This window comes from Prosopis cineraria, unplaced genomic scaffold (assembly GCF_029017545.1).
Source record: "Prosopis cineraria cultivar Desert tree isolate PC_DT_omini unplaced genomic scaffold, ASM2901754v1 PC11, whole genome shotgun sequence".
Classification (NCBI taxonomy): domain Eukaryota; kingdom Viridiplantae; phylum Streptophyta; class Magnoliopsida; order Fabales; family Fabaceae; genus Prosopis; species Prosopis cineraria.
Window position 1 is genome coordinate 11,882,382 of NW_026555342.1, and position 10,177 is coordinate 11,892,558.

The following is a 10,177-nucleotide window of genomic DNA, read 5'->3' on the forward strand; positions in this document are numbered from 1 at the left end:
TTATTTTCCCGGGTTTGTATCAAATACGTTTTATTGCTTTTTATACTTTCCTAGGTTGTATGCACAGGTGTTCGTTCTTTATTTTGTTTGTGTGTAATACTGTTTTTTTTTTTTGTGATTAATAAAATGTCTTCGTTTTGCTAAAAAAAAAGGAAAAAAATTACATTTAGATTCAACTAAAGAAAATTCATTAGCAAAATGTCTTATAAAATTCATAAAATATTCTTAAATCTTGTGCGTTTATAATTTGACTAAAGTCATTAACAATTGAATAACAATCATTTATAATTTATTATTATAAGTTGTCATTTTTTTATAAGTTGTAAATATTTGAAGTTTGAGAATATTTTATAAATTTTATAAGACCTGTTGATAATAAATTCTCTTTTATAGATTTTAGATATAATTTTTTCAAAAAAAATCATATATGAAAAATGCAGAATTATCCTTATAGTACAGCATCTGTGCTCATCTCAACCCTGCATCAGCATTTAAATTCAAGTCCAGGAGAGACGTGGGCATTTAAATGCCGCAATACCAAGTTCGGGGAGGAGGGACCAGGGAGATAGGCAAGTGGCCGCGCGCGTGATTAGGCATTGCGGTACGGTTCCTATTGGCCAACGGAATTAAAATTGAGCGGCAAAAGAACTTTGGTTGGGCTGAGCCTGACCTTGCGGAACAGAATAATAGAAGTGATCGCTTGTTATTGCTACATGCCACCCTACCCCCAACATCAACGTCACGCGATGGTTCAAGATTACTACTACGATGCGCTTTTGTTTAATTCTTTGACCCTCCTTGGGTGCCATGCAGATGGACGAGTGTCGCTGCATGTTCCACGGTATGCTTGATCGTTGCACAGTTCCCTGTTACCTTCAAGCTTTAAATTCAGTTTCCACGGATTATATAAAAATACGCATGTTTTTTTTATTTATTAAAAAAAACCTAACAAAAGTTGATACAGTTAATAAATACGTTGTCAATGACGGCATAATTTATAAGATTATAAGATTAAATTCGTTGTTAATATAAAAATTTTATTGTTAAGCAATCTATAAATACCTTTTATATAAATTATTTAATTTTAAAGGCATCTTTTGACTTTTGTAAATCTTCATGATCCAACTGATATAAACTTTTTTTTTTGTACAAAAATATCATCTTGCATGGGATAATATAAGAAATCTTGACAATTTACAATATTTTTTTTATTATGTATAAGTGTTCTCATTTCAGAGGCAACATGAGAGGGCATTAAATATAAGTATTTTTCTCAGCAAAAATTCAAACACTGGTTCATTATATTATGAGGATTCAACCCGCCAGATACAACTCCTCTCTGTCAATATAATTATTTCTGTTAGAAAAATTAATAAGACTCGTGCTAGATTCTATGAAAAGTTTAAAGAAAAGTCAGGCAAGGTTTAATAAAAATTAAGAAAATTAAAAAAGCAAAAAAGAACTAAGATAATCCGCTCATATATAGCCAACCCATCTTTTGCAAGGTGAGCTAGCAGGATCCGCTAAACATTGGCTATTTTTACAACTTCAACTTCTCTCTATCCATGGCAACCTAAGCGCCTTAGAATGGGTGCTAGAATCTCATGTTCTCTTATTTTCTTCCAGCTTTGTACTTGCCACTTTACATTAAAAAACAAAAAACAAGAAGAAGAAGAAGAAGAAGCTCATGTTCTCTCATTTCCATATTATTATATGGAAATATAAGGCAATTTGACTGCAATATTATAGAAAAAAATATTTTTTCATATACTACATTTTCAAGAATATTTTTTATATACTATAAATTTAAAAATTAGTTTGATGCAGATGGAGTTGTAATTTTTTAAAATATAAAAGTATGGAACTTAGTTTTAATCAAGCCAAGGTATATTTTTTATTAAAAAAAAGTTGATGTGGCCAGTTGACAGCATTTTCTCTCCTTTTTTCTTTACATGAATAATTATTCATTTTTCCTTATTTTTTATTTTATTGCTCGGTATCTTTAAAAATTTGGAGGTGTTATCACCTCCAGTTTAGACTAATGCAAACTCCTGCCATACATGATTGTTATCTATGTGGATTTGGATATGAATTTTATATTTAAAATATCACATTTTAAATGTGAAATTTAAAATTTATGTGTTTAAAATTTTTACTTGGGTAATTTAAAAACTTTCCAAGGAAAAGAGAGAGATAAGTTGACATTTAAAACAAAAATGAAAAATTGAAAGTGATGTGTTAATTTTTATTTTTTAATTGATAAGAAATAAGAAATAGAGTTAAGAAGAAATGGAGACATCAATAATAAAAAAATGTGAGAAATTTGGATTAATGAGTTTATACAAGTGTGTTTGGGTTAATGAGAATTTGGATTGGATCAAATCTATTTTTTGGATACACAAAAGTTTAAATTCCAAATCTAAATTTATCTATTTCTTATTATATTTCTTCTGTAATTTTAAATTTCCTTCATATTATAGTCAATTGAAATTTCAATCATTTCAAATATTTTATTCTCATATTTTTATTATTGATGTCTCTGTGTCTTTTTATCTCTATTTATTATTTCTCATCAATTAAAAAATAAAAGTTAACACATCATTTTTAATTTTTATTTTTATTTTAAATATCAACTTATCTCTCTCTTTCATTTGAAACTTTTTAAATTACTTAAATAAAAAATTTTAAACACATGAATTTTAAATGTCAGATTTGAAATGTGATATTTTCAATATAAAATTCATATACAAATCCGCATAAATAACAATCACACACAGTGGGAGTTTGCATTAGTTTGAGCAAAAGGTAATAATATCTTCATATTTTTCAAAATACTGAGCAATAATATAAAAAATAAGAAGAAATGAATAATTATTCATGTAAAGAAAAAAGGAAAGAAAATACTGTTAGCTTGTTATATTAATTTTTTTTAATAAAGTATAGAACTTGACTTGATTGAAACCAAGTTTCATACTTTTATATTAAAAAAAATAAAACTTGATTTGTATCAAACTAATTTTTAAATTTATAGTATATAAAAAAATATTTTTAAAAGTGTAGTATACGAGGAGTTTTTTTTCCTGTAGTATTGCTGTCAAATTGCCGAAATATAAGCATATAACCTTTACAACATCTTTCCACAGGGAGTGCACAATTTATGAGCCCCAACATATCCTTCCTATGCTATGCATATTGAAATGAAAAAAAAAAACATGTAGTTTAGAGCATGTATTTAAATCAGACAATACACATTTTACAATGACTAAACTTATGTGCAATTGTATAACATGATACTAAATTATAGACACCATGCAATTATTTATTAAAAAATTAATATGCTTATCATATTGTCATTTAATTCGTCAGCAACGTAAAAGAAAGGGAAAACCATAATAATGACCTCTGAATATTATAAATAACTAATCAGGATCACAAAATTATGAAATTAAATTTCACAACCATGGTCCTTTTTTGTAGTTTTTAAAACAATACTTTGACTAAAATGTCCCTATTTGAAATGCCAATTTAAAATTTGCTAGTCCTGAAATTATTTTGATTGGGTTGAAATTTAGTTGAAAAAAAATTATAAGATAACTTTATTTGTATTGGAAAAATTTTCACTCCTACACTTACAAATGTGGTCACTAAATGGGGCTTGGTAGTAAAATTATTATTTTTAAAACTACAAAAAGGACAAGATCCTACAATTCAGTTCGTAATTTCGTGATCTTGATTAGTTATTTGTGTGTCTGTATTTGTGATTTCGCTTAAAAGAAATTTCATAAAAATTTTAGGGGAGAGAGAGAGAGAGAGTTTACACGATGTATTTTTAAAGTGAGGGTTTATGCATATTTTTTAATTTTTAAATGGACAGACTAAACTACAGGCAATGATGGTTGCCACAATGAATTGTTTATACTTTATCGAACTTGGATCCTGCGTGCTTGAACTCTGAATTCTGAAATGTCTCGCATTCAGTGGCGCTCTTATTTTAGATTTGACCTTGCTGTGCAAGTGCAAGGCAAAGAGCTAGGTGGGACTGTTAGCTATACGCACCGGAAGAGCTATTGGCACTTGCTCTTTGACATTCAGCTGCGTTTCTGCCGTTACTAATCCGACACTATCGGATAACCTCTTCACGTGTCTAATTCTAACCTCATTCTAGGCTTTAGGTTTTTTTTTTCCTTCTCTTTTTTTTTGGTAAGAAGCAAAATTATATTAATAATTAAAATAAAATTACATACAACTGAGAGAATATTGGTAGCAAAGCCCCAATATCATTTCGCAAAATATAAATCTTAGATGATAATGGTCAGGATCATAGAATTATAAGATAAAATATGTAAAATTTTTTTAAATTTTAAGTCAGTTATATATAACTTGTCTCACCTTTAAAAATTTTAAGTTAACTTTTTAAATCTTTAATTTTATTTTTCAAAACTCCTACTATTAATTATATTCTTCTTTTCATGTGAATTAAAATGTCATTCAACTAAAAAAAAGTTATTAAACAAAAGTATTATATTGTAGAATTATTTATAATTAATTTCTTATATTTTTTTAGATAGTTAAAGAATTGATGGCTAAAAAAATGTTATTATCACTATATAAAATTTTAAATTTTTACATTTATATTAGCTGTATATATTTTTTTGTTATTAATAGTGTATAGTTTTATTGTTTTAAAGGATAAATTTTTATTTATATTTTCAAGTTAGATTAATATAATTCATGTGGTTAAAATATTTAATATTTTAAACATTATCAGGTTAAATTAATTTATCCTTTAATACAAAAAAACTATGCATCATTGATAACAAAATATGAATAAAACTAATACGAAAGTAAATATTTAAAATTTTGTACAATAACAACAACATTTTTTTTTACTTTCAATACCTCACTTATCCCAAAAAAATATAAGAAATAGATTAACCATAGTTCTACAATATAATATTTTATCTAATAATATTTTTTAGTTAAATGATATTTTAACCCTTATGAAAAAAATATAATTAACAATAGGGGGCTTTGAAAAAAAATAAATGTTAGAGGGTTAATTTTAAATTTTAAATTTTTAAATGTGAGGGAAGTCATGTGCAATTGCCTCAAAGTTCAGATAAATTTTATGCATTTTAACCAGAATTATATGAATATAATAAGAAGATTTATGCGCAAAAATAATCAGCGATAATGTTGATGGAGATGATATCTAGCGCTGATTAGTAATGAAAAGGAGTCCAGACTGATTAGCGATGATATCTTGAGAATTCGCTGAATGCAGCCTTTTCCTTGAACTTGAGAGTCACTTTGGTGAAGCAAGGAATCATTGAAGGAAATATGCAATTGTGTTCTTTGCTTCCCTTGGTATTTGTTGATTAAGCAGAAAATTTTCCATACTTCTGGCAAATGTTATATGATGTGGTTAAAATTCTAGATAATTGAAAGTTGCTGCTCAGAGATATGTTGAATTTGTGCCTTCAAGGTGGATTCACCATGGAAGTAACTGCAATGGATTAAAAAAGAGCAATTTTTCTGGGCCATTGAAACTACATCCATAGGCATGACCATCACGCCTTAGAAGCATTTGTGATTCCTGCATGTCCAAATAGCATAAATGGTGAAAAAAAGGAAGAACCAGAATACAAGTAAGTTTATCCACTTGTTAATCCAATCATTCATACTCTTATCTGCATTTGTTCTCAAAAAGATTTTCCAAAACAATATTTAATCCTGGGAGGTAATTTCATTTTCCAAAAAACTTCCCACATAAAACCTCGGTTAAAAGGAGATTGACAATTATTATGAATCAACCAATTATATCCCTCCTTAACTGAATAACTACCATGGGAGTTAATGGTCCAGACTAAAGAACCCTTTTGATTAGTGCAAGATAATGGAGTTTGCAAAATCTACAAAGCTATAGTAGGCTGGTAGGAAGTAAAAACTAATTGTCTATTCTAGAGAAATTGAGAGCACGGTAAAAGATCTTCTACTTTTTGAACCAAAAAAAAAAAGGGAATATTTGACTACAGCAAAGGTCAAAAGAGTGGACTTTTCAGGTAAATAAATTAACCATTACTTACTGTCCATTTTAGATTTTGCAAAATCACATTACCAGCTGCTAAAATCTTTTTCCAAGCAGGAGAGGCAGTGGATCTTGAAGATATTCAATCCTAAGAACCTTGCCTAATGAGGAATATGGGCAATCAATCACAGGCCAAATAATTTTAGCCAAAAGAGCTTGATTGAAAAGATTAATGTCTCAAAGATTTAAACCAACCCTTTCTCTTGGACAACACATTTTTGTCTATTTTAACAAGTGCATAGAATTGGTATTCCTACCATGATTCCAGAAAAAATAAGTAATTTCATTGTAAGCTTATGACAAGAAGACTTAGGAAGGAGATAAAAGGAAAGGCCGTAGCTCCTTCTTCACCCCTAAAACGCACTCTTTCGGGATTTGCCTCACCTGCTTATTATCATGCCCTTTATATTATATAGTTTTGTATGGTAATATAATAGTACTTTTCACCAAACAAAAACGGTTTTAACCAATAATCACATGTTCCGTTTTCTTTTTTCTTGGTTGGCAGGGCAGGGGCTCGGAACTGGTTCAAAGAATTTTAATATTTGGAAAAGGTCAAGGGATAATGAAACTTTTCATCCCTCAGGTTTCTCTCTGTTACGGATTTGGTGTCTAAAATTTAATTTTTATTAATTTAATTTTTTATATTTTCTTAAATTATCATGTAAGTTATTTAAATTTTAAAATATAAATTAATTTTCAAAATAATCTAATTTGTAAATCATAGGAAAAATACAATCATTAATCCTTACAGTTTTATTGAATTTTGATTTTAATCTTTATATTTTTTCAGTATTTTCAGTTTTTATAATTTCAACAAGATTTTATGATATTTGTTACTCAAATTTGTACAATTTTAGTGTTTTTACTCCTATAAGAATTGAAAATATTAAAAAAATACAGAAACCAAAAGCAAAATTTGACAAAACTATATGAATCAATGATTGTGTTTTCCTTAAAGCATATTGACAACTTAACATGTATATATAGCTAAATAAAAATAAATTAATCCTCAAATTAGTTTAATTTTTATTAGTATAATCCCTTATAATGTATTTTGTTCTCTTGATATTTAAAATTTTAGAGTTTATTTTTTACCTAAATAATTATACTCCTTTTCATTAATTTATATGTTTGCATCAATATTGTGTTATCTATGTTAGAAAATTTCAATAATGCAAACTATTTTTAAACAATAAGGATCGAATTGATAATCAAAATAAATTTAAGGGATTAAATTGATAAAAATTATACTCAAAAAGGACCAAATTGATAACTAAAAACAAATTTAAAGAACTATAAATTATATTAACCTAAATATCAAATTATCGTTCATTCCATTGTTCTATCTAATTTTTTTCTTAACCAATGGAGAAAGTATCATCCATTCATAATTACAAAAAGTAACGGGATTCTAGTGCAACAGACTAGAAAAAATAAAGAGTCATAAGCCCAAGGGCAAAAGACATTAAGAAAAGAATAATAAAATAACTGAACTAAAGTTATCAATTCCTTCTCGATCGCAATTAAGAACAGGCTGCTGGAAAGTCGTCTCAAAGGACTCCGAGTCTTTTGCCAAAATAATCAGAAAATGGAGTGAGGGTTGAGAATCCAACCATCTAGATCCACAACCTTAAGGGATAAGGTTGCTAACCAATCAGGAGCAGAGTTCCATTCACGCTTGACAAATGAAAAGGAAATGTAGGTTTAAGACTCGAGTAGCAAATAGGTCATTAAGCAATTCATGATAAGACCAAGCACAAAGGAATTCATTGCGACCAGTGAGGGCTCTGAATAGCTCCAGGCAATTAGTTTCCACAACAACATAAAGATTGCAAAAATTGAAATAAATCTATGTAGCCTTCAAGCATGCTAGAAGTTCAGGCATAAAGCTAGAGTCAGCTTTGAGTTGCTTATGCTAGCCTTTGATAAATTGACCCGAGGGAGATCTACAGATAATACCAATGGCTACTTTGCTTGAAGTTGAGGAGAAAGCTCCATCGCAGTTAATCTTGACACAATTCTCTGCAGGCTGTCCAATAAGCTTGGGTGACATGTAAGACTAAACACAGCTCGTGATCATCTTTCTTAAAATTCTAGAATTCGCTCACAGCAGCATTCGTGAAGCAGATAACTTGATATGGGTTTATTATGACAGCGTTAAAACTTGAGGTTGATTGAGTCTTCCATATGTTCCAATAAAGACAAGCTATATAAGCTTTGTCGTAGTCAATAAGAAGGGAGTCCTTAACCAGAAAATCATCCCACTAGTACTTAAAAAGAAGTAACATGCATTAGATTAACTATAATGGATAATGGTGAGCCAAACCAGATTTTTCTAGCCCAATCAAAATTCAACAGTAAGTGTTCAGTAGACTAGAGGTACCTTAAGCAAATGAGATAGAGAGGATCAAAGGCATAAAAGGGACTCCCTGGTTGTCGGAGGCCTAGTCAATGCTCTCCAGAAGAAGTGTTTAACCTTAGGGTGGATGTGCAGCTGGCAAATAGGACTTAACAGTGCCTTAGGAAATGTATTAGAGGTGCTTGGCGACTTAACAATTGTGGGGCGCAGCTTGGAGAAACTATCATTTGTAACTCGGCTTTGAATTATACCTTCCATTTTTTGCCCCCATCCATACCACAGCATAAAGGAGGGGGTAACAGGGATATGAAGAGACTAAATACAAGCCAGGGAAGCTTTAGTCATCTGACTACAAGCAAGGGGGAGGATCCCATGCACCATTCAGAATCAGATTCTCCACCTTAAGGGTTTTTATCTACCTCAACATTCCCTTGTTAACAGCTTTATAGTTCGGAAATCCAAGGATCTAAGGGTCCGATCAAACATTAATGTCACGACCCTTACCAAGTTTAAAACACAAATCTCCCATAAGGACATCTCTAACTACTAGAATGCTAGTCCACGCCCAGGAGGCCCTAGATCCTCGTTTGGCATCCAGAAATGAGGAATTAGGAATAGTAAGTAAGTGCCTTCAGAACCTAAACCATAGATGAGTTGGGTTATTTAGCACACACCAAGAAATTTACGCAAGCAAAGAGTTATTAAAGGTCATAAAATCTCTAAAGCAAAGGCCCTTTCATTGTTGGAGTTCATAAACATTCCAAGCTTTCCAGTGCATATTATTTCTAGAGGGGATTACTCCTAGATGAAGTTCGCTACTAGACTATTCAATTATGCACATGTTTCTTTGAAAAACTTGAAGCAAGCGATTGGGAAAATTGGAATTGCATTAATAATCGATTTTATCATAACCTCTATCCAGCAACGTAAGAAACTTACTTCTCTAGTCGTGAAACTTCCTGCTCATCTTGTCGCAAACATAAGCAAGGACAACAACTTTAGACTGGCCCCAAAGAACAGAGAGCCCTAGATAAGATCCAGGATTCTCAGCAGCATTCACATGGAGGAAAAGAGTACACCTTCTCCTTGATGTGTGAAGGAGAGTTTGCAGAAAAGAATAATGATGACCTATCATAGTTGATCCTCTATCCAGAAGTGTGTTACGATAAGATTGAAGGAGCTATTAATAACAATACAATTCTTTCGATCGGCATGCAACAAATAAACAACGAGTAAGCATTGGTCAATCATTAGTAATTTTAATGCCTGAATATCTCCTATCATAGCTTGCTTGCCAACATAAGGCCAAAAACCTCACTAGCTATAATTAACTTGAAATCTAATTAAACTTGAACAATATTCTAAAAAATAGTTTTTATTAATTCATGTCTTAGAATTTTTTATTCCTCTTCACTCCTACCATCAATTACTACTCACCATTCCTCACCTTTACTCTTACGAGCGCATCTCATGCTCATATCGGAGCTCGCGGGGTATAATAAATTTAACTAGATAGTGAAGAAAAAATGAACCCGGAAGCTAAACCAGATATGTGATGCAAAGTACAGGAAATGGAATATTGGTGAATGCCTTAAATTTCTTCTATCTGGGATTGTGTAGCACATCGAGATGGTTTAAAAGCTCCCACAAGTATGCTTGAGGATTGTTTTTGGTGGAGAAAATCTTCTAATGGGAACTTCAACATTCATTCAGCTTATAATTTTTTG